Raw genomic sequence first — 27,127 nt, 5'->3', positions numbered from 1 at the left:
AGCAGGGGTGATGCCCACACCCGCCTTGCTCTAGTGCTCAGAGCAGGCTCCAACGGGTCTCAGCACTGGGAATCCAATGGCTCTATCTTGCTAATGAGTGAGTTAAAATCCGAATTTAAGAAATTATTAAGGTAGTCTTCAGAGAAGAGGTGATGCAGGTAAGGGAGGACTGTGATGGAGGGGAAGCAGCGCAGGTGAAAGCACTCCCGATTTCCTTGCAGATGTGCAGCAGTTTAATCCCCACCAATACTGGTTCACCACACATGTTTACCATGCCTCAGAGCTGACACATCTGCTTCAAGACTGATTTTGTTCCCATGGAGTGACCCAAGGACAAAACACCAAGTGCCGTCCGTGAGCGCCAGCTCTGCAAAAGCTTCCAGTTTGCCATGGGTGTTATGAATTAATCCTGGAAAAGCCCTCTCAAAGGAAAAAGAAAGCAACTGCTTAACTTTCTTTTTCCCCCAGGCTGCCTCAAAAAGCACTGACGAGACGGTGTGCACCTTGGTTGCTCCATCCCCAGTCACGTCCCTGTCCAGTTATTCTGTACGAGCAGGCCAAGGAGCCCTTCCTCCATCCCTCCTGCACACACACAGCGACAGCAACGCTGCTAGGACCCAGCGCTCTTCACAGGTCCCTTCTTCTCCTTTCTCTAGCCCTCCCCTTCTCACTTCTCATCCTATCAACCTAGGGGTTGATATTTAGGTCACACCTTCGGAGCGGGATTCACAGAGGTTTCTGCTCTCCTGCCCAGGGAAGCAGGAGGGAAGAGTAGATCCAACTTCTCTTCATCTTTCTATGCAACTCTGTGGAAAGTGCTGATTCCTTTACTCTTATAATCCATCAACCAACAGCTTGATGTCAAAAATATTACCCAGTAGCACGCATAACCACAGCCATCAAGCATCCTGCCTGCACTTTGCCTTGTTTGAGGCTAGTAATTGTTTTAAACAACTGAATGAAAATAAGTCCCTGAAAGGATGAATACCCTAACTTCTGTCTCTCTTGTCCCTAACAAAAAATCTTTCAGAAGGTCCAGATTAATAGGCTAAAAACAAAGACAGAAAGAGACCTTATGGGGAACTCAAAAACCCAGAGAACAAATTTTGGTCTCCAGCCTCCAGTTACACAAAGCTGGTTTCTGTGCCTGAGCTGTTGAAAGTTTTACCATCATCCTCGGAGAGAAGTAAAATCACCCTTTACTGCCAAAAGAAACAAGCTGCTTCACATCTGAAAGAGAACTCCAGCCTTACAATAAAAAAGTGTTTTTATTCAGCTATTTAAAACAATTACCAGGCCTGAACTGGGCATTTGAAAAGTTTGGTTTCCTTATATCTCAGGGGGGCCTTTCCAATCTGTGATGCATAAAGTCTTCAGAAGAAAGGAGCCAGGACTACTGATGGCTTATCCCGCTTCTGTTTCTTAATCAAACACCGATTTCCATGGGTTTAGAAAGTCTTGCACTCATGCTGAGGCACAAAATCCCAGCAAATCTCTATTAGTGGTACTGTGCAGACAGGGAATGGGAGAAAGAAGTTTCTGCAAGGAAATGCCTTAGATATAGCAAGAGTCTGGGCAATGCAGTTTGGGGTTTTTTTTTAAACAGGGAAACCTACCTTTCTTATTTTCAAGATGTGCATTTTACCTCTCTCTGTTCCACCATGGAACAGGTAACGCACAGCTGCTTTTTCTGGCTGTTCCCTCCTGGGCTGTGTCCTCGGAGGGCGGGAAGCGCAGGCTGGCGCCGCCGCCACAGCTCCCGCGGCCCTGCCGCTGCATGGGCCCCGTCTGACGTGCCCCCCACCACATCCTTTGCCATCCCGACCTCCCCACTCAACATGACCAAAGCAAACAACAAAACAACTTCGAAATCAGCCAGGGATGATATATATCCATACGTATGAGCGTGGTGGTGACGCTGGGGCTGGGCTGGAGGAGGTGGCAAGGCAGAAAGCGGAGCGGATGCAGCCTGAGAGGCGGATCTGCCGGGCGGGCGCATCCTGCAGGCGGTCAGGATGGCACCGTCACCTAAAGGAAGATTAGCTGATCCCAAAGAAACCCCAGTTTGTAGTAAGTCTTAATTCCTTTTGAGGAGAAGAGCTTATTTCAGCACATTTTATCCTGCACAAGAAAACTTGACTTTTCCATCCAGATTGTGCTGGCATGGGAGGGTGACACGAGTTACCACTAACAGCGTTCTCAGACTGCAGACTCCCCAGCGAAGGGACTGTGTGTGAGCGGGGTCCGACTGCAGCGCTCAGCCCTGGCCAGCGCCACGCTGCTGTAATAAATGCTAAAGAACACATATCGACACAGAGACCAGGAAGGGCTAAGCTTTACCTTCTTCTCTCTCGGTATGAAGCGCCCTGTTTTACAGCGTCACCGCAGGTAATTTGAAGACGCTGTCAGAGACAGGGGGCACGAGCCACGTCCACGACACGAGGATGTGTTCCCATGCTGTGATGGGCACACGCGGCGCTCGCCCGGTGCTCCCCGTACGTCCTGTGGGGAGGCAAGCAGCATCCCCGCACGCCGTCACCCCACGGAGCAGGGTCACAGCTCCGTGGTCAGCAAGGGAAGTCGCCCATCCCTGTGCGGCTCACACGAGAGGTACCAGAGCACCTGGAAGCGATTTCAAGCAGGAAACGCTGCAGAGGTGCGTGCCGGGAAAGCCCCGGCACACCAAACATTTCAACCTCACCATTTGCATTCTCCTGAACTCACAGCAACACTGTGGAAATCTGGGGATCCCACTAAAAATAAATAAGGCAAACCAAAGATACGTTCAAGAAAAGGAGTGTCTGTTGCACTCTAGCTCACATCCCAGAGTAGAGATCTACACAAAGACAAACCGCACCACTAGACCATCTTTAAAAAAAGATATCAAGGCTAACCTAGTCCATGTTTGACTACATAAAACCCTCACTAGGTTCATCTAAACAGTTCTTGCAAGTGCCCAGGCAGGATGCTTAACTGCTCTGAAGCCTCCATAAAACAAGAATCATGCCATCTACTTCACCGAGGTCTGGGAAAGTTTTAATAGCTGCAAAGGGCTTAAAATTTTGGTTTGTACAGTGCATGCAAGGCAAATGCCACATAAGGGCATCTACAGGGCACTGGGAGGAGTGGGGGAGGGTTTGATGGATTGGACCTGTGGGAGAAAAGACATGGATAGAGCGAGGGAAACAAGGGCTGGAGGGAGAGCTGGAGGTGGGGCATGGCAACTTTGACACAAGAAGCTTCCAAAAACTAAGACTCATGGCAAAAGGGTTAAAAAAAATTCTGTTATCAGTTATTATCAGTTATGACTAGAAGCCAAAATTAACAGCTCAGATTTCATGCGGAGGCGTAACAAATGGTCAAACCACATACACACACCCAAACAGATGACATCATTAGAGAGATATATTTGCAGCCAGTGTCAGTGAAGCCCTTTTTTATGCATGTTCAGGGCAAGTCCAGGGTACATAATAAGCCTTGCGGAAACTCAGGCAAGCTTCATGTCCATGAACGGGCTTGCAAGCTGTTTGTCGGGGCTTATTTTGACAGCTCTTTCTAATGCTTGCAAATTAGGGCTGTTTAATCTATTTTGATGGATACTCACTCTCTGCTTATACTTCCAGGATGAAGCACTTTGCTTCGTCTCCTGATGTACGGCTCTCTTCTTCCAGCCTCACACAAAGCTGCCGCCAAAAAACCATTAGGCCTCAGAGGCCAACTAGCAATAAAGCATCCCGGGCTTGAAACCTTCGTGCCCACCTGGAGGAATTTGCTCATCCCTAAAACCACCCACAGATTTTCCACCCAGAAGCTGCAGCCAACGCAGCAGCCCTGAAGCGCTGCATGGTAGAGAAAAGCAGTCTTCACCTTCCCAGCAGTTTGAAAGATTTTTTTTTAAGCTGCAGTAAAATTCACCTGAGAAACTACTAAGCAAGAAAGGCATTGGTGTATTTGACAGAATACAGGAGGAAAAAAAAGATCTCTGTCTGTACAAGATTGTATTTTAAAGATAAGTATCACTACAGCAAGGGTATATCACTGTCACTGAAGTAAAAATAAGCAAGTACAGTCACTTTTTTTTTCCCCCTGTACAGCCACTGTAATGTTGCTTTAGCACAAGAGCAACCTGTCATAAGTCCTTTTGGATATGTGGGACATGGACTGCAACCTGGGCTGGAGCTGCCCTTCTCAAGCTCACCCATCTTTCTAGGAAGTAGTTTTTTTAGTAGTTAGGCTTTTTATTATTATTAAATATAACTTTCTTTCCTCATAAGTCTCATCTTCCCATGTTGATTGTAATTCTCACCCCCGCATCCAGTTGGTATAAAGGGAAGGAGGGAAAAGGAGAGTGACACTTCACATGCAACTCAGAAAATGTAAGGTAGAAGGCTAAAGTAACCTAGGGTAGATAGTGCGAGTATCTCTGTATGTGTTTAATATGCCACAGACCTCACCTTTGGAACTGAGAAGCTGAATAAACTGTTTCACACAAAACAAAAGGGAAGAGTCAAACAGAATAGTGGGAATGCATCTTTTCTCCACTCCATTTCCCCATCCACACTTGCTCAAAAAGCAGGATATATCTTGGACCCCTAATACCACAGAGGATTGCAAGCTACTGCTTACATGTTCCAGATAAAAGTTAAGAAAATTAAGAAAACCTTTGACACAGTAATTCCTGCATTGACCTTTCAAAACAGGCAACCTTCTATCACTAGTCATTCCTTTTTAGGGTGCAAAAAGGCAAGGAAAAAAAAATTCTGGTATTCCTTTGTGCTCTCTCTCCAGCCATTATCATTATTAGAAAGCTATTTTATCCTGGATTTCATCAAGGTAGGTCATGTCCCAAGGCCTTACAAAAATGTATTCACTGCTATGGAAGGCCCTAGACTCATGTTTCCTCAGTCTTGAAACCTGAGATGTAGTACTTAATAAAATATTATTAGGCCTGCCCTTTCTTTTAGGTCAAACATCTCAAAGGAAAAAAATATATACAGCAGATATCCAAGCAGGGCAAGGATTTTCAAGATTATATGCAACTACGAATTGTATTGGTTAGTGCTAAAAGGTCTCACATTTCATTGCTTCTGAGCTAAGACTTGGCAAAGGCAGCCCAGAAGCTCTTGACAGGCTAGATGGCAGGAAATGAAGCAGGTAGGTAAGCTGGTCTTCTTCCAAGGAAAACTCCACCGAAACCAAGTTCCTCTGCGGTGTTTCAAGCCAGATGAATCAGCATTTTCTGGCTTAGCAAATGCTATCTGGGAAAAAAATTTCAAGCAGCTCTACCCCTTGCTCTGGCCACACGCTCATATTGGAACCCCACTGTCATCCCATGCACCGCTCTCTTTACCAACTGCTTCCAGGTTAACATCTTTGTGGGCAGCTCACAGAGTCTCATTCAGCATCTGACAGTGTCAGTAGGACTGCAAAAATCAGAGACCACCAAAGCACCTCTCCTTGCCTGGCCCTGCTTCTCCCTAAGCATGGTATCAGAGACACATCCACCAGCCAACCAAATCTCGTCAAACTCCTCTAGTTCTGCGGCTGGCCCAAGTCAAGGCTAATGCTCTTCATGCCCCCTACTACAATATTGCTCCCACGTCTGGAACTGATTTGATGTGTTTAAAAAGTTAACATGTTACAGACAGGTAGAAACGCGGCAGGAGTGAATGTTAGCTCTCATTTCACTTGTTCAGTAAACCATATGCTTTTAAAAGACACATAGGCAAAGAGGTGGCCCATAGCTTTAACACAGGGGTACGTGTTGCAGCTTTATAGAGCCAGACACAACCATTCTGATAAGGTGATGCATTTCTGAAATTAAAACTAACTTTTAACAAATTCCTTTTCTAAAGAAAGATACAAAGATGCGTAAGAATTACTTACTTTAGCAATGCCTGCAGAGAAACTGAACTATCTACCCCCTCTTTCTGGGCTAACAGAGATGAAACACATAAATAAGAGAAAAGGATTCCCAAAATAATTTTTGAAAGCGCAGAAGTATAAATTCTGACAGAATTGCCCTGGAAAACACTATGTACTCCTTAAAACAAAATGCATATTAAATCTTAATTGAATCTTCTCTTCACAACCTAAAATTCACAGAACATTTGTAGCACAGTATAAAGGGAACTACCTTAAACTAAGATAGGAAAAATAAAAGCCAGTACATCTCACATCCACAGAGATTTCACAAGGCCCAAATGCAGAGGAACTAATTTATACGCAGGGCTTCCATATGGAACATTTAAAGTTTATCATTTACAGAGGTGAAGATAAATGTGCAGCAGTAATTGCTGGTTTATTTGTCTACGTAAATCATGTCCTCCTGTTCATTACAGATGCCGGCTATTTTGCCCCCTAAACTCTGGCAAAATAAGATTCAGGACCCAAACCTGACTGGTGCTGGGCATACAGCAATTCCTGTTGCTTTCCTGCAGCTGGAAGAGCTCAGCATTTCTCTGGAGCAGCTTTTCATCCACAGAACTTACTTAGAAGTAAGAGGTCAGCTTCATTAAACAAAATCTCATTGTAGGGATTATTTTTCTGTTTCATTTCATATTCATAGACCTTGTTAAATGAATGTGAAATCTGTGAAACTTCAAATAAGATCCAGAATTGTGCAAAAGAGTCAAATGCAAAGCAAATATCCATGTTTCTGATATTTTCATCTCATATTCCAGTATTTCCTTTTCCAAACGCCAGACTCCATGTTTGGGTATCCTGCGGGTTTTGAGGCATGCTGTCTCAGCACTGCAATCTCCTCCTCAAAATAAGTTAGAGAAAGTCTGTAATAAAATGGATGAAGTCAGGGGAAGGCAGACAAGATCTAACGCCATCCATCTTGGCTGAAACTGAAAGGCTTCGTGATGTCCCATGGGTTTAGTGGGCTGTGAGGAACTAAGAGAGGACTAAGGTACACAGCTAATTAGATCTACGTTTCCCCAAAGGAGGGAAACTTTTTCCCAGAGAACATGTTCGACCTTGACAGCATCCAGAATGCACCCTGCATTAAAAGCATGTCCAGAGAGGTTTAAAAATAACTGGCCTACCTCTGAAAATTTTATGTTTCCCAAAATAAGCAAGGGATCACATTCAGAATGTTCTTGCTTTGCAACCTGCCAAGCAGGGAGAGCGGCTGCCTGTGAATCTTTTCCTGTCTCAGCCTCCGAGTTCTAATCAGGCAGACAGAGGACTAAAATCTAAAGCTTCTTCCTCGGAGCTTCAACGTCAGGTCTTCGTGTGCAGGAACCCAGCAGTAAGGAGAGGCATGACGCAGTATGGACATGCATGTACGCCAACATTACAGCTCAAGTTTCTATTCTCACATCTGGTGAACCTGATCAGACCTAGAAAAACAACCTCGGTCGTATTTTGCAAAGTATTGACCTCTGCTGGAACTAATGAGAAAGCAAGATGTCATTCACTGTATCTTTGGAAGAGGACAACACATTTATGCCTTTCATGGCGCACTACAGAACAATTCCATTTAATTATTGAAAAAAAAAAAGAGAAAAACAAAAAAAAACCAACAACAAAACCACGTTGTGACGATGCTCATATCACTCATAGGTGTCAAAGGACAGGAAAGTAGATTTTTTTGAAACTCTCATTTCAAATTGATAATAGCAACACCTGTGGCTCCCTGCCCTCATCACCTTTGAAACAGATCGTGTTCAAACCGTTTTGAAGAAACTACATGTGTAGAACAAAACATATAAAAATAAAAAAGGGGGCACACTGAAAAATTAATAAAAGCAATTCAAGCTGTGTTACTGCCCAGTATTACCAGTAAAATGAGTTTACATGAAACCCATCCCCCCCACCAAAAAAGAGACTCTTGAATAATTACAGAAACAAATATTTCAGGCTCAACTTCCTTTTTTTTTTTTTTAATCAAGTATAATTATATTGTACGCAGTGAAACTCAAGGAAAAGATGAAAGCCAATTAATATCTACTTCTGCATCACTTGCAAACTCTGTATTGGGAGCAACCATCTTCAGTAGCCATTTGGCAACATAACTGTTCCAGCTCCCTCCAATCCCTGCCTTCAGCAATTCCTAGCACAGCTTACAGTACCCAGCATGCCAATTTCTCATCCTCCTTGTCTTCTCACTTAAGCCTGTTCTCCTCTTCTCCTTTCCTACAAGGACTTCCCCTCTAAGTAATCCTGCCCTCAAGATTTAAAGAACAGCATCATGATATGAATTTGTTACATTAGGTTCCCCTCTGCTATCCATTGCTGGTCTTGCCTAGAGAGGCAGAAACTCTCTGGGCTTAGGGTTGTCTCTTGGATTTAGACATGCCCAGCAGGATGACTCTTGGTTTGCCCCTTTGCCCTCACAACAGGTTTGAGTTATGCTGCATCCATCTAGCACCAGACACTGCCAGAAAACAGATGATGTGCCACAGTTCTTGTTGTTTTCATTCAAAACTGCAATTCCTGTGTACTAAAACCATTGGTCCATACTCTCTCTGCTGAAATTTTCATCAAGAATGCCAGTGTGTGCAAACAGTGGCAAGAGGGATGCTGCCATGGTTCCCATAACTCAGCGGACGACATATAGAATATTGCATGTGTCTGGATCACGGCACAGCCATCAGATACGACGGCCCTGGGATACAGAAACCAATTTTGATTAAACACACTCATGCAGAGCTTAACAAACTATTTTTTTCCCAGCCACTTTTCTGTAAGTAAGTGGAGTGGTATCCCACCTCTTCTTCAAAAATATTTTAAAGGTTCACTGTTCTTTCTTGCTATAACACTTGTTACGAATACTTGTTCCAGCTGTTGTAAGCACACGAATACTTGTCATAAGTGAGCTGCTATCAGATTAATATCCTCAGAGATTAAATTGTAGGCTGTTCAAAAATGTATGAAAAGGAAATAAAAATCCCATTCTCAGATATATGCTGGAAGTGAATGCTAATCACAGATAGCACAGATAATTTAGTTGATCAGGCTATTCAACACTAACAGTACTTTTTTTCTATTAATAGTAGAAAAAACCCACTTCCTTGAAGAGTCCTACTTCAACAAGAAGAAGGTTGTTCTCATTAAAAATCCCAATGCTACACACTGCTCAGGCACTTCCCAGGATCCCTACACATCCGTACACTAACCATGCACCAAGGTTTGATGATGCTTTCCAGACCCGAATGATGGGGTGGAAACAAGCATCAAGGCAGGTTAAAAATCACACAGAAGATTAAAGCCGTCCCACAGCTCTCCTGGCAACCGAGAGGACAGGCTCATGTTCCTGTAATTAATGATAGGGAGAAAGAGTCATTTATTTTGCTTTGGAATAAAGAATCAGATGTGATACCAGAAATCCCAAAAGCATTAACAAAAGTGCAATGCTGGGGGGATGCAACACAGCAGCCTGAAAACACCTTTGCAGTGTGGCTCAAAATCGGTCATTTCTTGCTAATACAGTAGTAAAACATATTTTTGCTATAAGAAAATCATTAACTACATGCCATCTGCAGAAAGACTCTGGATCTTCATGCTACCATAGATAATGAACGGTGATAATAAACAGTCACAGTCTCCTGGTAAAAACTCTGCCTTGTTCTACCTTGCACTTACTGAAGTGCAAGGAAATCTTCATAACATGAGTTCTTCATTCTGAGGTTTATGTTTTTTATATAACATGCTTCATTAAGTGAGAAAACATTCTGTTTTATGATTTAGCCACCAGTGGCTGTATTAATTGATGCATCTTTTAAGTCATCTAAGACAAAAAAAAAATGTGGTCATCTTTGGGTAAAAACAAAAAGCAAAAACACATACCTACTGGGAATTTCCAGTGCTGGTTTCTCAAAACGTAGCTTTAAACATGCATAAATGAATGTCTAACGAAGAAGAACTTAAAGCTTGGAGAATAAAAAAGAAAAAAATAAGCAGCATCCAGCTCTGTAAACTAAACCACGTAATGAGGGGGAGACGGAGCCATCGGCAGCCATCACGAGTTCGCAGTGCGCGGTTCGGAGCCCTGCAGTCACCCGCACTTTCTGAACACGGCTCCGCCACACGCGGCACCGCGGCACCTGTAAACGGGGGTTATTTGCGAGGCAGCAGCGCAGAGGCTCGCAGCCCCCCCAGCAGCAACGGGGACGGTGAGCGACGAGCCTGCTCCCGACGGCGCTCGCGGGGGGTGCGCGCTGGCTCCGCGAGAGCCGTTAGGCCGTTCGAGCTGGATCCTGCGCCGCGGAGCGGGTGTCCGCGGAGCCGCCCTCTGCGTCAGGCGGGAGCGCAGCCCCCATGGCCACGGGCCACGCGTGAGCCGCCCACGCGCGGCAGCAGGAGGGCCTGGGCCTCACTGCCCCCGCAGCCCTGTCACACTCGCCTGACTGTATTCAGAGACAGCAGGCAGCCGTATTCTGCCCTATAATGCATCAGGTTCACAAAAATCCTTTTTTTGGGCCCCTTTTGGCTGCTCTGCCCTCCTCAAACACCCCCAGGGCATGAGGCACAGGCAGCCCTTGCGCTAGTGCAAATCTCACCAGATCTTTACAGATTAAAGCCTCTCCTCAGCCAGGCATTTCCAGGCTTATCCCAAGGCACATGTTCAGACACCTGAGGTGAGTGAAGGAGTAGGAGCCGGGTTCCCACCGTGGCCAGAGAGCAGCAAAGTGATGGACGCCCCACAGCTACTCAGCACCATCAAACTCACCACAAGGCGTAGGGCCCCAGAAGTCCTGCACAGCAACAGGCTAACGAATGGGAAAGTGGAAATAGTTTTCCATAAGAGACGAAAAGTATTTTCTGGCACTTACATTAAACCTAATTAAAATGAGGCTTAATGGTCCAGGTACTATTGGGGATGGGAGAGGTCAATGAGAGGAAATGGAGTCACCATCTATGCTTGACTGAGGGACTGTGGTGTGTAAATGGCAGAATGTGTATAAGGAAAACTAAAAGGTCTCCAGGCCTGGCCTTTTACATACAGGCATAAACACAGTAGGCCAAGTGCCCCAAGCATCCAGTCACTCTGAGTTTCCTTCACGAGTGAAGATTTCATCTTCAATCTGTTGCTTTCCAAAATCAAAGCCCACATCTCTCTTCTCACTCTTCTTTGGCAATGCAGGAGCAGAGCCAAGACCGAGGGCCAGCAAACTACCATCCTGGACTACAAGAGGGCTTTTACCACAGCAGCCACATCCCAGGAGAGTTATGGCCCTCTTCAAGCTCTTCCCTTCTGCTCTTCATTGGTGAACTCCAACAGATGGAGTGATTTCCCATGCTAGGGTCCCAGCCTCAGCACTGACTTTCTACTCTCTCGCTCCTTTCACATCTCTGGCAAAGAATGGGAACTTCTCCCTTTAAAGATTTTCATATTCAGGCAACAAGCCTTGTTACAATCCCTCTCTCCACGTGTAACAGTTTTCAGACATGTAGCAACAAACCACAGCATCACACCAGGCCACTTTATCCCAAGTGAATCATCTAAACTTATTCAGCTCTCAACAGGAACAGAAATAAATTAAAAAGAAGATGCAATGAACATATAGTGACCATGTGGTACAGTTCACGCAGTTCTAGAGAGGAAGAAAATATGTGTATTCTGAGTCAAATGTACAGAAAGAATTATATTATTCTGCACTAGCACAAGTGTTGGATGACAACAAACACCATAAAAGTTATCAGAAAAAATACAGCCAGCAAAGATTCTGCAAAACAGCCTCTCTGAATGGGAGCTGTTTTCCAGTTTAGGAGAAAAACCTCCTCCAGGGAACTACTGCATCCATCTAAGACATGCACATAGTTTGCATATGGAGAAAAGACTCTCAATTGCACCATTACAAGGAACCTGTCCCAAGGGAGAGGGTAGCAACCAGGTCTACTGGGCACAGAAAACATCTTGGGCAGATGTAGAGTAATATCAACCCAATCCCATCCTTCAGTAGGCACTAGTCTGCACTGTCCATATGGCTATGAAATTTCTGTAATTATAGTTATCTATAACTATAGAAATTTCACCAGTCTTACACAGTTTCCTCCTTAATATAAAAAGAGGTGATAATGAGGTCTGTACCAGCACAAGACTCAATGATTTCTCATTTTGCTGACTGTGGGAACTGGAGGAAAACCAGAACTATCAGGTTTTGATCTACTGCTTTTACAAAGTTAAGATTTAACAGTAAGAAAACCTGAAAAGAATTAAAAAGTGATTAACAAGCTCATTAATACGAGCACACAACAGCACTGGTGTGAATTTCTCTTGGAGCCATTATGTATTCAAGAATCTCTGTTCCTTATTTCCTACAGAAATAGCTGAATATGGCATTGAAAAACGCAATAATAGATACATGATGAAATTCAGTAATACCAAATCCAAGGTCATGCTACTGTGACCAATGCCAGAAAATTCAAGCTCCTAATTTACAACTAATAGAGGAAGATGAGGACTTGGCAATGACAGCTGACTCCAGGTTTATCATCCAGAACGACTCCTGTTCACACAAATATGAGAAATAGGCACCCACAAGCCCAAAAAGCATTTCCAAAGGCAAGATATTTCCCTTAGAGACTTCAAAAACTGCCACTGAAAAGGCAGCCCTGAGCCCCACCTGCAGCGGTAAGTTTAAGTCCAGTTACCTCAGCTCAGGAAAGACTAGGTGAAACTCCACCTGGGACATGGGAACACTCCTAGGACGATCTCTCCTACAATGATCACTCATCATCATCCTAGGAAAGTGATGATGAGTGGAAAGTCTCGCTAGCAGAAGATGAGGAGGCTCAAGAGGGGGTTGGGGATATGAGTCTGCCCATAAGGAGATTACACACTGAGGACAAGGGAGGGCTACTTACGCCAAGGGACAAGCGCCCCAGGACAAAATGAGCGCGCTCTGGCCATGGATACACTTGGGCTGCAAACACGAGCATTGAGCGTCTGTCGCTCTGAAGGGGAGGGCGGGCGGGTAATGGGATGGCTGCCCACGGCGGGTGACAGATGGGCGGCCTTTATCCCTCCGCTGCCGGAGGGGGCTGTCGCGCGATGACAGGGCCCCCACAAGCCCCTCACTGGCCGGGAGCTGTGCGAGGGAGCCGGGGGGTTTCGCGCATCCAACCATTCCCTGCCTGGCCTCTCCGGCCAGGAAGGTTGCAGTGAGGGCCCTGCCTGCTTCAGCTCTAGCCATCCGTGCAAAGATGGGCTCAGGAGCACGTGCAGCCATCTGATAAGGGCTCTGTTTAACATTTAAAAAGCATGTGATTATTGCAGCTAAACCCCTAATGCACTGATCCCATTTTATCTAAAAATCACAAGCTATTTTACATTCTCCCAATTATGCTTACTAGCAGAAAGCTGTGTTTCTTACCACGGGGCTGTTTTACCAAAGTCCTTCCATAACCACATATATTTGCTCATGCTACTGCCTCTCCTTCCAGACAAAGGCAGCACATATCCAAGGAAGCAAAACAATTTGCAGGACAGAGATAAGAAGGAGAACGGCGTCATTTGCTCGACCTCCAGACAACCTCGCTCTGTCCCAGAGAAGGATGCAGCACTCTACCTCTGTGTCTACACACTGCTGTTTTTCATTTGCTTACAGCTCTGTTTTTCATGGGCCACTCCTACTAAAGAAGTCAAAGTCAAAGCCAGAAGCCGCTCTTTTTAATACTCGAATGCTTTTTCAGGGAGAGGAAGGAAACATCTGCCCCGAATCCCAACAGGAAGGCGTTCCCGAGAACAGTGGTGTACAGATGCTCTTTTGACTTCTCTGCACTGCTGGGTGGTGGATTTAATAACCAAGGTGCTTCTCCCAAGTCACATCTTCCTAACAGCAAAAAGGAGAAGGAAGGAAACAGATGAAATTCAAATTTGCAAGTTCCTCCAGAGTCCACATAGCAAACAGATAAAAAAACACCCTTTTTTCTCAAGTTAAAAGAATAGTTGTTTGCGCGGCATGCAAGTAGGACTTACTGATTTTTAGAATACACATTCCTTAAAAATCTGTAACTGTCTCCAAATAAATTGGATATGGAGATCCTCACAGATCTCCATATGTTAGATTTGGAGCTAACCCAATCAGTCAAGAATGGTTTTTGGAGAAGTATGGTACAACCTGCACAAAAATAGCCCCACATGCACACGCACAAAATCATATGCAAATAAGACCCCATATATCACATACATAAAAAAACACCAGAATTGTGGATATGAGGGTAAGAGTGATCTTGAGCACTGCTGCTATAACTATTCTTCAAAATTTTTAAACATACTAGATAACGCAGTCCATCTATGCAAGAACAGTTGGCAGCTAGGGGTAACACCCTGCTTTCCCTGCAGGTTTAACAGGGAAGCAGTGTCTTCATCTGCAAGCAAAAAAGTCATTCAATTAAGCGATGCTCAGCTGGCACAACCTCAGCAGAAAAAATAGTTGACTATTCCACAAGTCATAGTGCTAGAAAGGGAGAAGTGACAACAAGGAAGGACTCCGAGAGAAAAGCTACAACTTTCTAGCATGCTTCCAGCTAAACAGCATTTGGCAGGTGACTGCGGTGAACTGGCCTTATAGCAAGTACACCACCTTACTGAAAAAAAATAAAATAAAATTCAAAACAATCATCCCAACATCTGACAGTCTTTTCTTTATAAATAGCATTTTGCAACAGTTTATGAGCAGCAGCCAGAACAGGAATAAAAAATCCTTGGATTAGAGATTAATATCAAATATTATAGATCAAATAATATAGATTAATAACAAAAATATTATTTTGTATTTCTATTCTATATTTTGCATTTGTAGTTTAGATTTCTATGTATGCAAACTGTCACTTAACTGGTTTAGATACATGAGTACCTGTGTTTGTGGTTATCGCACATATGTATGTGTATGAAAATGAAGGCATATTTTTCACACAAAAGCTGTTTCTTTGTAGTTTCATTAAAAAAAGAAAAAAGCTCATAATAGGAAACAGTAGGTAATCATAATAGCATTACCAGATTGCTGATAACACAAAAGTGACTTTATTGCTTGTACTTTAACACTCTTTTTAGACAGAAATACTTAGTCACCTCCAGCCATGTAGGTAGAGATTCCACTGTAAATTTAAACAATTTTTGTGTTTATATTTTTCTTTTTGGTTTATAACAGCTACTGATTCACATCTTACAGCCCACTCTAAACGGACAAACTGATCTGCAACTGTATTTCCTGTGTCAGGACTGTCAGGCCACCAGAAGAGCTTTTTGATTGTAGCGCGGTCCCTCCAAACCCATTTGATACTATAGTTTGGCCTCAGAAGCTGTGAGGCACATGCAGGATTTCCTAATTCCCCCTGAAGTTTTGCCACAGCTCCTCTGGGAGTCCCAAGCGCTAATGCTCTCCCTAATCTTAACTGACCTGCTCTGCAAATCTTCAGAAGGGCCTCAGACATCTGCAGATGCCGTGGCTGCTGTCTTCAGCTGCGCGACATTTGCATGCTCTGAAGCGACTCCATGTAACCTGTAAAACTTCCCTCATCACCAACAGTGAAATACCTACAACTTCTATGCAGCAATCCTCCTGCTTTTTGAGATGTAGCACAAGATTTGCAGAAGGATTTTTTTTAAAAAAAAAAAAACCTAGCAACAGATTTCTACATACATTACGCACAGCTAACTTGCTCGTCTCTCCTTCATATTTTCTTTATTTTTCTTGAAATGAGTGTAGTTCTCTCCCTCTGCCCTCTCCTCCCAAAGCTGGTGAGTTTAATAAGCACCTTCCAAGTTCATTCTCACCCTGCGCCTCTTTAACACTGTCCCTTTTTGTAAGCAAGCAACAAACGTAACATCTTGCAAGCAGCGGGAGGAAAAAGAAGAGCAAGTCAGATCCAAAAAAAGCTGTTCCACATTATGAAAGGTTTTCAAATGATGTTATTAAATTATACCAGACCTGGCATCTCTTATTGCTATTAAGGATGATTCATTTTTAAATATTTTAAGACTTCTTTCTTCCTATTCATCTCACCAGCTCAGACCAGGCTTTAGCATAAAACCAACACGCTTCTTAACCAAGCCCGCTTGCAACCAAAGCAAACAGCTGAGGCAGATGAATCGTGTGAACGATGGGGGAGCCGGGGGCTTCAGCAGGAGCCCCCGATCCGCAGGGAACACAGAGCTGCAGGCTCTGACTTGCAGACATGGGGGCCTGCTGCGCTCCCCTCGCAGCCCCGGCAAGGCAGAGCTGCCTGCCCCTCACTCCGCTTCGCGCTTCACCCTCACGCGGCCTCTTACAAGGACGGCAGGAGAAGCTTGACGCAATTACAGCCCAAATCCTTCCAGCCCGGACACCACCCGATAAAAGTGAAAGCGAGTTCCACCAAAGCTTTTGCAGATCAGTCACCCAAACATGAGATAAACTCCCCGCAACAAGAACAAGAGATCAGGTTGTCCCACACGGCAGATCTTCCGAGGCTCCTTTAAGATGCCTGTGCCAAGACAACTGGCGAAAGCCTCCCAGCGCATTCAGCGCTAGGGCACTCGCAGCTTCACTGCAAACAGGGCTAATCAAAAAGCTCATGTTTACATATAGCAGAAGAGAAATACGTTGAGGAAGCAATTTCATTTTCAAGCTTGAATGGAAGTACTGCAACTAATGGAAAGTAAAAAGATAAATATAAAAAGTAGGCATTAAAAAACCTGTTATATATTTTAGAACAGCAATTAAAGGAAATGATTCAGTGCAGAGCTCCCATTGAACAGATTAAAGAGAACCATCACCTCTTTCTCAAGAAGAATTACACTTCGAAGGGAGGTTTCATGCTAGTATAATGGTTTATTTACTGACATCCAGTATTATTTTGTTAGTATTCATATTAACAGTAAGGCATGGTAATATTACCATCATTATACAGATCGTTCTGTTTTACTTCATCTGACTGGCTGTAGTAAAATTAATGTTTGCATTGTTGTCAGTCATTTTTGTTCAAGCTCCATCTACGATCTCAAATTGTTCCAATTTAGGGAGCCATCTACTAATGAGAGAAAGTGGAAGGCGTTAAAAAGCTGTGCAGGAGCTATACAAATTCCTAGTTTCTCTACCTTTTACGCACACTGACCAAGCTTTCCTGCTTTATTTCTCCAGCTCTCACGGCATGCTGCCAGCAGCTGTCACCTAAGCGTGTGCTGTGACTGGCTCCAGAAGGGGATGTAGTCCCCGAAATTTGCCCTGGTATCTGGCTCTAGCCGATGCTCGCTGTTAATCCAGGGGACCCACCGAGGCCACGGACCCTGCAGAATGAGACACAGAATGGTGCAAGGGCCTGGCTGCCCAGGGACAAAACAGCAGCAGGATCAGCAAGATAACAGCAAATGAAGTTGCTACACAGAACTGAAAAGTTACCTACATATAATAATAATCATAATTTTGAATGAAAAATGAAGTTTTTAAAGCATCTTCTTCCATCTTTCTCTCATCTGCTTGCATCTTTGGCTGCTGCTTTCCTCCATCTCCACAGTTCCTACTCTTCACAGGTACTGGGCATCATCTCCTGGCCTTGCCTGCCAGGCACTCGGGCTCTCCAGCACAAGGGCTGTAGCTCCCTTGTCAATGCCAGCACCCTCCCCCACCCCAAAAAAAGGAGGTTGGCAAATAACTGTGGAGATGCCGCCAAGCCCTGCAGCGGCCCTGGGGCTCCTCCTCCAGGGAGCTCCCTTAGAAAGCCAGCCAGGTCCAGTGAGAAGGGCTCCAGCCACCACGCAGCACCACCACCAACGCACCCCGTGAGGCAAGGTGTTCCCCGCTCAGGGGCAATGCTGGAGCTCACGCTCTCCCTCTGCCTGTTACTGTGGAACCGCTATGGTTGGAAAAGGCCTTGAAGATCACCAAGTCCAACTGTAAACTCGTCCCCACCAGGCCTGCTAAACCATGTCCCTAAGAGCCTCTAATGCTGCTTCCATTAAACGAGCTAAATAAGCCATTTAAACATTTTCCACTGGAAAAAAGATAATCTTTGCCCTCCCCTACTTTCCCAAAAGGGTTGGCTAATGTGAACAGAGTAATCTTCTCCACGGGGGTTAAAAATTATGTGGTATTCAGAGTGCTGATTACACCTCAAAGTTTCACCCTTGGGTGACTGGTTCCTTTTGTGGCAGGCAGGGTGGCAGGGGGAGAAGGGGTGTTGCGATAAAACATTTCTCATTCATTACTCCTCCTGCCCTTCTCCTCTGCTCCTCTACCACAGAATACATTATTTTTCAGTCATTTTTGACGAGCCTTTACAGTCTGGCAGTCATGTGCATGACTTTCTTCATTTTCTTAAACAAACGATTTTTTGCTCATTAACTACTTGATCGACTTCAAAGTCCTTGTTGAGTCGATCTTCCGGCAACACTTGCTACATTGAAGCTAGCCCAGTGCTGTTATCTTAGAAAATACTCAAAATGTATACCTAGGTCATTGTGGTTAAAAGGAGCTAATGGTTTTGGAAAAGAAAAATGTAAAAAGCTATTTGTAAACATGGAAACACTGACTGAACTCCATTATGAAAGACTCTAGCCTTACGTGAAGTGTCAAAGGTCTAGCTAGAATGATCTTTAGTTTGTTTATGCCGTATGTTGACTTTGAATCCAGCCATTGGGCACACGCTTAGGAAAGATGGGACAATCCACACCCAGGTACTGTTTTTCACTACACTCCATTACTTACTTTCTCAGATCATATAAACAATACTCAGTGTATCTTTAAAAGTAAAGACATGCTTAAGCTACAATAAAAAAATGTCCTTTCCACTTACTTCCCCCTCCCCCTCCTTATAGGACTGCCCAACCATGGCTGAATTCTCCTCTGTGCCAGCTTGCTATAGGAAGATGATCTCCCAAGAACACAAAACAAGGCCCAAAGTAGCTGGGGGATCGAAAGGTACCACCTGGCCAGACTTGCCAACAAAACTCAGGCCTGAAAGGGCTTCCGAAGCGCATTTACAGACGTTAAAGGGATATTTCAAAGACAACGGAAGGAAGTACATCCCTGTAGCATCATTCCATGATTCACACTCTTTAAAAAAGCAAAGATAAGGGAAAGTAATGGAACCTCCCTCCAAGGATGGAGAGAGATGCCATAACCCTTCCCAATTAAAAAAAAATAAAAAAAGAAAAAACAGGAAAAAAATTCCCCTTGCATTTACAGGCAGGCACACCACACTAATCATGTGCTGTTGTCTGCCCCATTTGGAACAGCTGGCACCTGGCAGCAAGCTATCCGCAAGATATCTTCTTCATTATTACTTTTTAAACTGATAATGTCTCATTAGAATGTGTCAGTATTATGAAGTTCCTTTCAAAATTTAAAGCCAGCATTAATTTTCAGAGAGGTCACCGGTGTAAGTCTTTAGCAATATTGCCCACTATTGCTAAATGAAGCAAATGATTGTTTTGCTCATTGAAATAGACATTAAAAAAAAAAAAGAATCCTTTTCCATTTTGCTTCACTTGCTGTAGTAAATTAAGTAGGAAGTGCTATGAAATGCATATTGACCTACTTATTGCAGATTAACCCCCGGAAATCTTTCTGGAAAGCTAACTCATTTTTCAGACAAGAAATACGTGACCGGAGCCATCCAAGTTCCTCTCAGTAAATCAACTGACAGAGCACCACATGGAGAAGAGAATGGAAAGCTGTATAGACACAGGCTGATGATAAAGAAGGGGGAAGGTGCAGTAGGCTTTGCTGACCGGGAAATTATTTGGAGTTGGAGAAACTTTGCAAGCATTGGAGTGGACTTCCTTGTATGAAGGAACATTGCCAAAACCCTTGGAGTATCCTCAGGAAAGTTTATGGGTGATGCCACAGGCCAACACTGTCACACAGAAACACTGTCTGGCACCGGAGGAAATGGACGAATTTTCAAACCAAGCAGAAGCAACAAGACTCACTCTTTTAACACAAAGTCCTCTGCAATACGGTAGACTCACGAATCAGGAGCTGCACATGAAAGAAGACTTATCAGGTGCTCCGGGGGCAAATGGGTGAATAGCTACTGACGCGATGCAGGTGCAAAAAAAGCTTCTGCAAAGCAGGTATTTCCAGCAGGCCTAGTGAAAAATGAGCGCTACACAATGAAGCACCAACGTAAATTCCTATGGAATAGATGATGAATCTGGTTGCCATGTTCGAAGATGACAAAATGAGAGTGAAGCTGAGGGAAGAGACACAGAGGAGAGATGCTAAGCTCTGCCGTCTCTGATGAGCCTGCTGTATGAAACAGGATCCAAAGAGCGTGGCTCACTCAGCTGTCTGCAACAGCACCTGAGAGTGGGACTGACTGTCCGTTAGTTTAGCTGGCTTCCCTTTTTCTTAATCTGGGAATAAAACGAGGTGTCTAACTCGCAGTGTCTGAGTAGCCTTTCAACAAGATTGATGAGGGCAATGCCCGGTTAGCTTTGAGATAGATTTTCATCAATACATTAAGGCATTAGACAATATAGTTTCCTGTGGTCATAGTGAGTCAGACTCTTTCCATGAGGAGGTGCCTTCTAATTCTATCTTTCTACAGCTCTAGAAATATCTACACACCACAAAATCTGTATTCATGGCAGATCCTTTTCAATGTTTTAAAACATATGGATAAGTCAGTTTTTAATGTGACTGGCCCAGATCCAGGCCTTCTGCAGCAGAATTCTGTTCTCCCTGACCTGCAGGCAGCACTGAGAAGAACGGAAGCCCTCAGACATGTCCAAGTTTGCAGAGGTCCATGCTGCCAAGAAGCTTGGACAATCCTGTGTTCCTGCTGCACAGCTCCAAATGCCCACCACACTGTTTGGACATCACTTCCCAGGAGCAGAGCCTGGACAAGTAGCAAAGGCAGCACAGGAAAGAGTGTGGTATATTTATTACTAAGATTTTTTTTGCCCCTTCAAATCCACATCCCTGGACTGAGACATCTGAAAGTCAAGTTGATGACCACAGATGGGGACCTGCAGGGAGCCACTATCGGCCCCTCCGTCGAGGGTGCTGCACAACCGCAGATTCTCCAAGTGCTTCGTGGGGTCCTCTTCCTCCTCCGGCAGTGGAACGAATCCCACTCACAGTGAGGCGCAAGGCCTGGGGTTATTCCCCAGTCACGCTCTGACTCCTTCTTTGCAAGCATGCATGACCCACGCTCCTCTGAGGAACAGCCAGTCTAAATTAGATCTGGCTGCAGTAACGGATGTGGGAATTCTTGTGGGGAAGATCTCATTGCGATGTACGGGGTTTGTATTCCAGACTGACGGTGCCTGCTACGCCTTCCAACCCTATCTCGGGAGCATCAAGCCAACGGCTCACTCAATAAACCTATTCAGCACTGTTTGAACTGAGTCTTCAGATCTCATTTCCCCTTTTTTAATATATAAGTAAACATTCAGCCCTTCCAAGTACAATGAGCACCCACACGCACGTAGCAAATGACTGCCTGACTGCAGATACACTGAAATACTGTCCCCAAAGACTGAACACCCTGGCACACTTGCTAGACTACAACACATTTCTTTCAACTGGTTTTAGGTGCTTAAATGCTCAGCCAGACCTGTCAACTCCCATGTCCTTTTTTTCCTCCGTTAATTCCTCAGTCCACAAACGCAGTTGACACAAGACCATCAGCACTAGCTACAAAGCCACGAACCCTTTATGCAACCGTGGGGAGACAACAAAATGGGGGAGGCAGCAGCTTTCATGACTACCACAAACCAGGCTATCCCCAGCTCTATTTACACGCAGCCCCAGTATGTAAACAGAGAAGTTTTCCAACGCGCCACAGTACTTCACTAAGAGGGGAGAGCACAAGAGAAAAGAGGCACCCCGTTTCCAAGCACTGTCTTTTATCGCACTGAGGTCCAAGCAGAGCATCTGGAAACACCAGGACCCACCTGTAGCTTTAGGTATCTAAATGTCTGTAGAAAATCTGGCTCTACACAAACATCATCATTGCTCTCAATGTCACTCCTCTGTCCCTTTTCCCACATCCCTTGGCATGTGCTTTTTTTTTTTAATTTAATCTATTTTAGAATAACATGCCAAACTATTAATCCTCAAAAGCCCTACCCTCAGTCTTTCAATACAGAAACATTACATTTACAACGGGGTTTTAACACAGATGCATAACTAGAAACACCCGACGAGAGCGTTCCTGCAAGGAAAAGGTCACGTTCAATGTGCTCTGCAAAGAGTACAGAATCGGTGACATTTTGACCACCAGGCCTTCAGGAATGATCTGCACTTCCTGCTCACACAGCCTCGGCTGCTGCGGTGCTGATTCGGACCAGATGGCCGCAGAGCTTTCCTGCACTGGGGGTTTCTTTGGCCTTGTCGAGGTTGGTTTCCTCATCTATTATGTGGTCTTGGAGACCTGCAATCAGAGCAGGATGGAAATGCAAAGACGAAAACAATCAAACAAGGGTGCAGTTGCGAGGCCTTCCCCCTTATCAGCCAATTTTCCATTTATCATCTCTAGACTAACACCGTCTTCCTTGTTGTTTCTGCAGCTTACGAAATGCCTCAGTGTTTCTATGGAAGCTGATATTAATGTGCTTTCCCGAGTTGTTTTCTTTCTTTACAAATAGTCATGAGGCTGTCAGCATTGCTCCTGCAACCAGTTTTGCTAAGCACGAAGGTTAAGATCTCAAAATAATTGGGGTAAAGACCAAAAAAAAAGGGCAAAAATCAAAAAAACAAGCAAACAAAACCTCTTAAATTAAAAATCAGTTATAGTGAATGGAATTTCAGATACAGTATTGCTAAATGACAGTTTTTGTTTTCATACAATTGTTCCGAGGAGGCATTTTAGCCTAATTTTCCTACTGAAAAGTTCCTCTAAGATGCTCTTTGCTTGTTACTTTAAACTCTTTCCTATCACCCACTAAGCTTCTCATGAATACTCCTATTTTGATACTACTTTCAGAAGAAGAGCAAATCGAGAACGAAATACATGAGAATTAAAGCAGAAATAAAAACTATTCAACTCCAAACTAAGACCCACACAAATTATGCTGCATGGAATGGATAACTATTTGCTTTTTTGCATGCATATTTAAACAAACCTAATCCTGCATGTAAGGACAGCAGGTCTAACAATTACGAGCTAATGGTCATGCAAACATTTGATCATCCAGATGCCCAGAAATATATGGTTAATCTCAACTAGAGTTTTACCTCCAAAATTACACTGTATTCTATCTTCCACCCCCCCATGCCTCATTTCTAAATCCTTCCATTATTCACCCCATAGCTTTTTATTATCCTCCCCTTAACTCAGTGCGATCAGTTAAGTTCCAGTAGATGAACACATTCGCCCTGTGAATAGAAAATCCAACATAGCCACATCACCAGCTGGTATTTACATGTAAAGTGGTAAATCTTATAAGAAAATTAAAACGACATCAATTTATACTTTGCATTAAGTGGATCAGACGTCTCCCTTCTGCCCCCTACTCTCCCAGCTTAACTGACGGCAGTAGCATTTAATCGTTTTTGCTGAAGGCAGTTAAAAGCACTGGGCTATGTGCACTGTTCCTGTAAGTTTCTCTATTATTAAATACTTTTTCTGCTTGGTTGCTTCCAGGCTTAGAGTCAAGTTAAAAATAAATGAACGCAATGCAATTTTTAATACTTAGGTCTGAACTAAGCTTAAGCATTTAAGACATACCAAGAAAATGCAGTAAATATTTGACCAGAAGTTGTTTTTGATTAAATGTATTTTCTTTACTGCAATTTACAGGTAAAATACAACCAAAAAAATCTCAGAGCAGGATGATGAAAACCAAGAAAAGCTATATATCAATTACTCTAATTTTAAAATATTTTAATCAAACCTAAACACTTACCCTATGCAAACTCTCAGCTAAACCTTATATATTTTACACAGTAGTTCTATCTTGGGAGACCCTGGACAGAAATTCAGCGTATTAGAACAGTTTAAGTCCTTTCCTCAGCTCTGCTCCCTGCTTTGAAAAACGTCTATGTGCTTCTCATCCTTCATCCCCAGGTTAGCTCCCAAGTAGATTGCATTTGTTCTACAAGCACCTCAGGGGCAGCACGTGGGAAACAGGAGCGTAACGCTCTCAGCAGAAAATTGCACATCCTGCCAGTGGATTAGTAGGGAGCCAATGAACCTGTTTTCTCTGGTCCCAGCTCCTTCTTTCTCCTCTCCTGGGAAAAATAAAGCAGGACAAAACGCGAGCATTTTGCTGCGTACATGCCTGGCTTCTTGGTGATCTGCTTTTCTCCTGATGGAGAGGATGGAGCAGGCAGGAGGAGAGCAGGAGAGACACCGGAGCGGCCTCTGCAATGGAGTCTGCCCGTCACTGCAGCGAAGCTCATCATCTCCAGCACCAGTGGCTACTAAGAAGACAACAAAAGCAGACTCCAAAAACACAACCGGTGAAGGAGGCGGTGGCTGAAAGCACCTCCAGAGCGTAGAGATGCCTGGGGCAGCGGCACCTGAGACCAGGGTGAGGGACCAAATGACCGGCACTGCCAAGGTGCACTGCGTAGGGCCGAAGTCACTGCTTGGTTGGGCCATTCCCAAGGATGAACCGCAAATGGAAATCATCTGTGTGGCCTGGAATATGATCGTTTCCCAGATATCACGCAATGCTCCTCCTTCCACCAACTGCTGGTACCTGCCGGCTCTGTGGAAAAGAGAGCAGCAAGAGCAGCATGACTTGTACTCTGCTGCATAAATTCCTCATTTCCTTTCCCAGCTATCTCAAGTGACAGTCATTCCTCTTATCACGGCAAAGCACATTAGCAGAATGAACATTACCCAAGGCTACTCTGCTATTTTCATTTTTTTCCCTTTGAAGGAGCTTGCATCAGTGCAGCTAGCACTGGGGACACCATCGAAAAGTTACAGAAAAGCTGCAGGGATGGCCGAGAGCAACCTGATTACTAAGACAGAGCCCTCAAGAGGGCTCCAGGTTGCTCTGTGAAATGTAACCTCGGGCAGGGGCACAGCAAAGGGCCGTAGCTCGTATAGAAGAGAGAGGGTCACTACATGCTACAGTGACACATATGCAGGCTGTCAGCTGTGCTGCTAATCAATCATTACTCCTGAACCCCTTACAGATGGTGCTTTATATCAAATGGCACTTATAAGGCTTTTGCATTGTGGCAAAGCATATGGAGAAGGATGGCAGTGACACTAATCCTGACACGCTCATCTCACTGTGGCGCGAGATCCTCGTTGAGCTCGTCAGCTCCAAGTTCTGCCTCCCCAGGACACGCACAGGCCCTAACACCACAGCTCTCGCGGCTCCTCCGTTACAAACAAACCCTCTGCTTAAACGGGCAGGCTCCAGGCAGTGTAGGCTTGGTAAAACAAAGCTGGACTGATTTAAATTCTAAGAGGACCAAAACGGATCTTTTAGGCAATGTGTAGTAAGCATGTTCATGGCCACACTAGCATTCACAGAATCACAGAATGGCTGAGCTTGGAAGGGACCTCCAGAGATCCTCTAGTCCAACCCCCCTCCTCCAGCAGGGACACCCAGAGAACGTGGCACAGGGTGGCATCCAGGCAGGTTTGGAAGATCTCCAGGGAAGGAGACTCCACAGCCTCTCTGGGCAGCCTGTTCCAGGGCTCTGTCACCCTCACAGGAAAGAAGTTCTTCCTCACATGGAGGTGGAACTTCCCGTGTTTCAACTTACACCCATTACCCCGTGTCCTGTCACTGGTCACCACTGAGAAGAATTCGGCCCCATTCTCTCTACATTCTCCCCTTGGGTATTTGTACATGTCAATAAGAACCCCTCTCAATTTTCTCTTCTCCAGCTTAAACAGGCCCAGCTCGCTTAGTCTTTCCTCATACGATAGATGCTTCAGTCCCTGAAGATGCTTCAGTCACGTGCAGGAGACCTGCTTCATGCAGCAGGACACCACAGGCTGACCAGAGCCACCCCTTTACACGCAGCACTGAATATGGTTTTAAATTTTTTTGTCTTGGCACATGAATACTAACTCAGATGTCTCTCCTGGAGGTCTTTTCCACCATGTTCTTCCCGTCATCATCCAAATGTCCTCAATGTATTAGTGGAAAATGATCCACCATCACGACAAGAGCAAGATGAATTTTGTCTTCTGGTTGCCAACCCTCATCCCTTAGCAGACTGCAATTCCTGCAAATCCCATATAGCCACTGTATTGCAGTTGCAGGAAATTTGTAAGCAAGACAAAACTACACGCCACATGCATATGGGTTTACTGCTGCATGAGCCTCACCAAGCCTGCTGCCAGTTCCCTTTGGAATTAGCTGTGATTGCAATAAACTGGGAAAACAGATATGATGATTGCCATGACAAGGAAATGAAGAGCAGTGAAGTAAGGCAAGAAATGAAGAGACAGAAGGAAAGTGGACAGACGTCACCACAATTTTTCTACTGATACTTCACAGTCGATCTGTACAGCCCTTAAATGCTTTAGTAATATATATATATATTTAAGAGATGAAAAGAAAAACAGTGATTGGTAAGCCAGTGCTTACTGCTGTAACTACAATTGGCTAATATCCTTGTTATCCCTCTAAGATACCCCTATTTTAACGTAAAATGAAATGCCCAAAACAATATAGTTAGCTATTTAGCAAGCAAAATTCAAGGTGGTGAGAAAATAAGCATGTAAGGTAGCCTTGCTTTAGAAAAATATACAAACCCTGCTGCCCTCTAAAGACAACACTAGGGATCTAGTTTATGGGCTTAAATGCCTTAAAGATTAGAGATAAACTTGATAATCCATCTTTAACATAGCTTGGTCACCATTTTGTCTTCAGACATTTGCACGTAATATAGGACATGCATCAGCCTATGGTTTGACATCTTCTAAGCAATGGCCAACTCCTCTCTTGTGCTCCTAACAGCAACAGCTGGGTTATGGAGCATTAAATGCAGGTATATATTTCCAGCAGCCTGTGCTAGGTTGCTCCAGCTAGCCAAGTATGATGGTCTGGGTCTCAATCTTCACCTATTTTACAACCAGACAGGAGAAATCTCTCTCAAATTTTAAATGAAGCTTTTAAATTAAAATCTTTTACTTCAGTGCTGAGATGTTTTATATACAAAAGGAAAAATCTGCATTTGCCAACACTTCCTAACTCTGCAGTGGCAGGTTCCCAAGCCCTTTTCCCCCTGAGCTATGCTAAAAGCAGTAAGTGCTGGGACAGCTC

General features: G+C 44.3%; 1 protein-coding gene across 1 annotated transcript in view; it reads right to left on the bottom strand.

The window, feature by feature from the left end:
* Window positions 1-27,127, bottom strand: part of TSPAN7 (tetraspanin 7) — an 86,586-nt gene that overhangs the window by 17,114 nt on the left and 42,345 nt on the right. The gene's annotated exons all lie outside the window — the stretch shown is intronic.

Source organism: Tinamus guttatus, unplaced genomic scaffold (assembly GCF_059628265.1).
Source record: "Tinamus guttatus ecotype Peru unplaced genomic scaffold, ASM5962826v1 Tinamus_guttatus_pri_ptg000008l, whole genome shotgun sequence".
In the NCBI taxonomy this organism is placed as follows: Eukaryota; Metazoa; Chordata; class Aves; order Tinamiformes; family Tinamidae; genus Tinamus; species Tinamus guttatus.
This window is presented reverse-complemented; position numbering and strand designations above follow the sequence as displayed.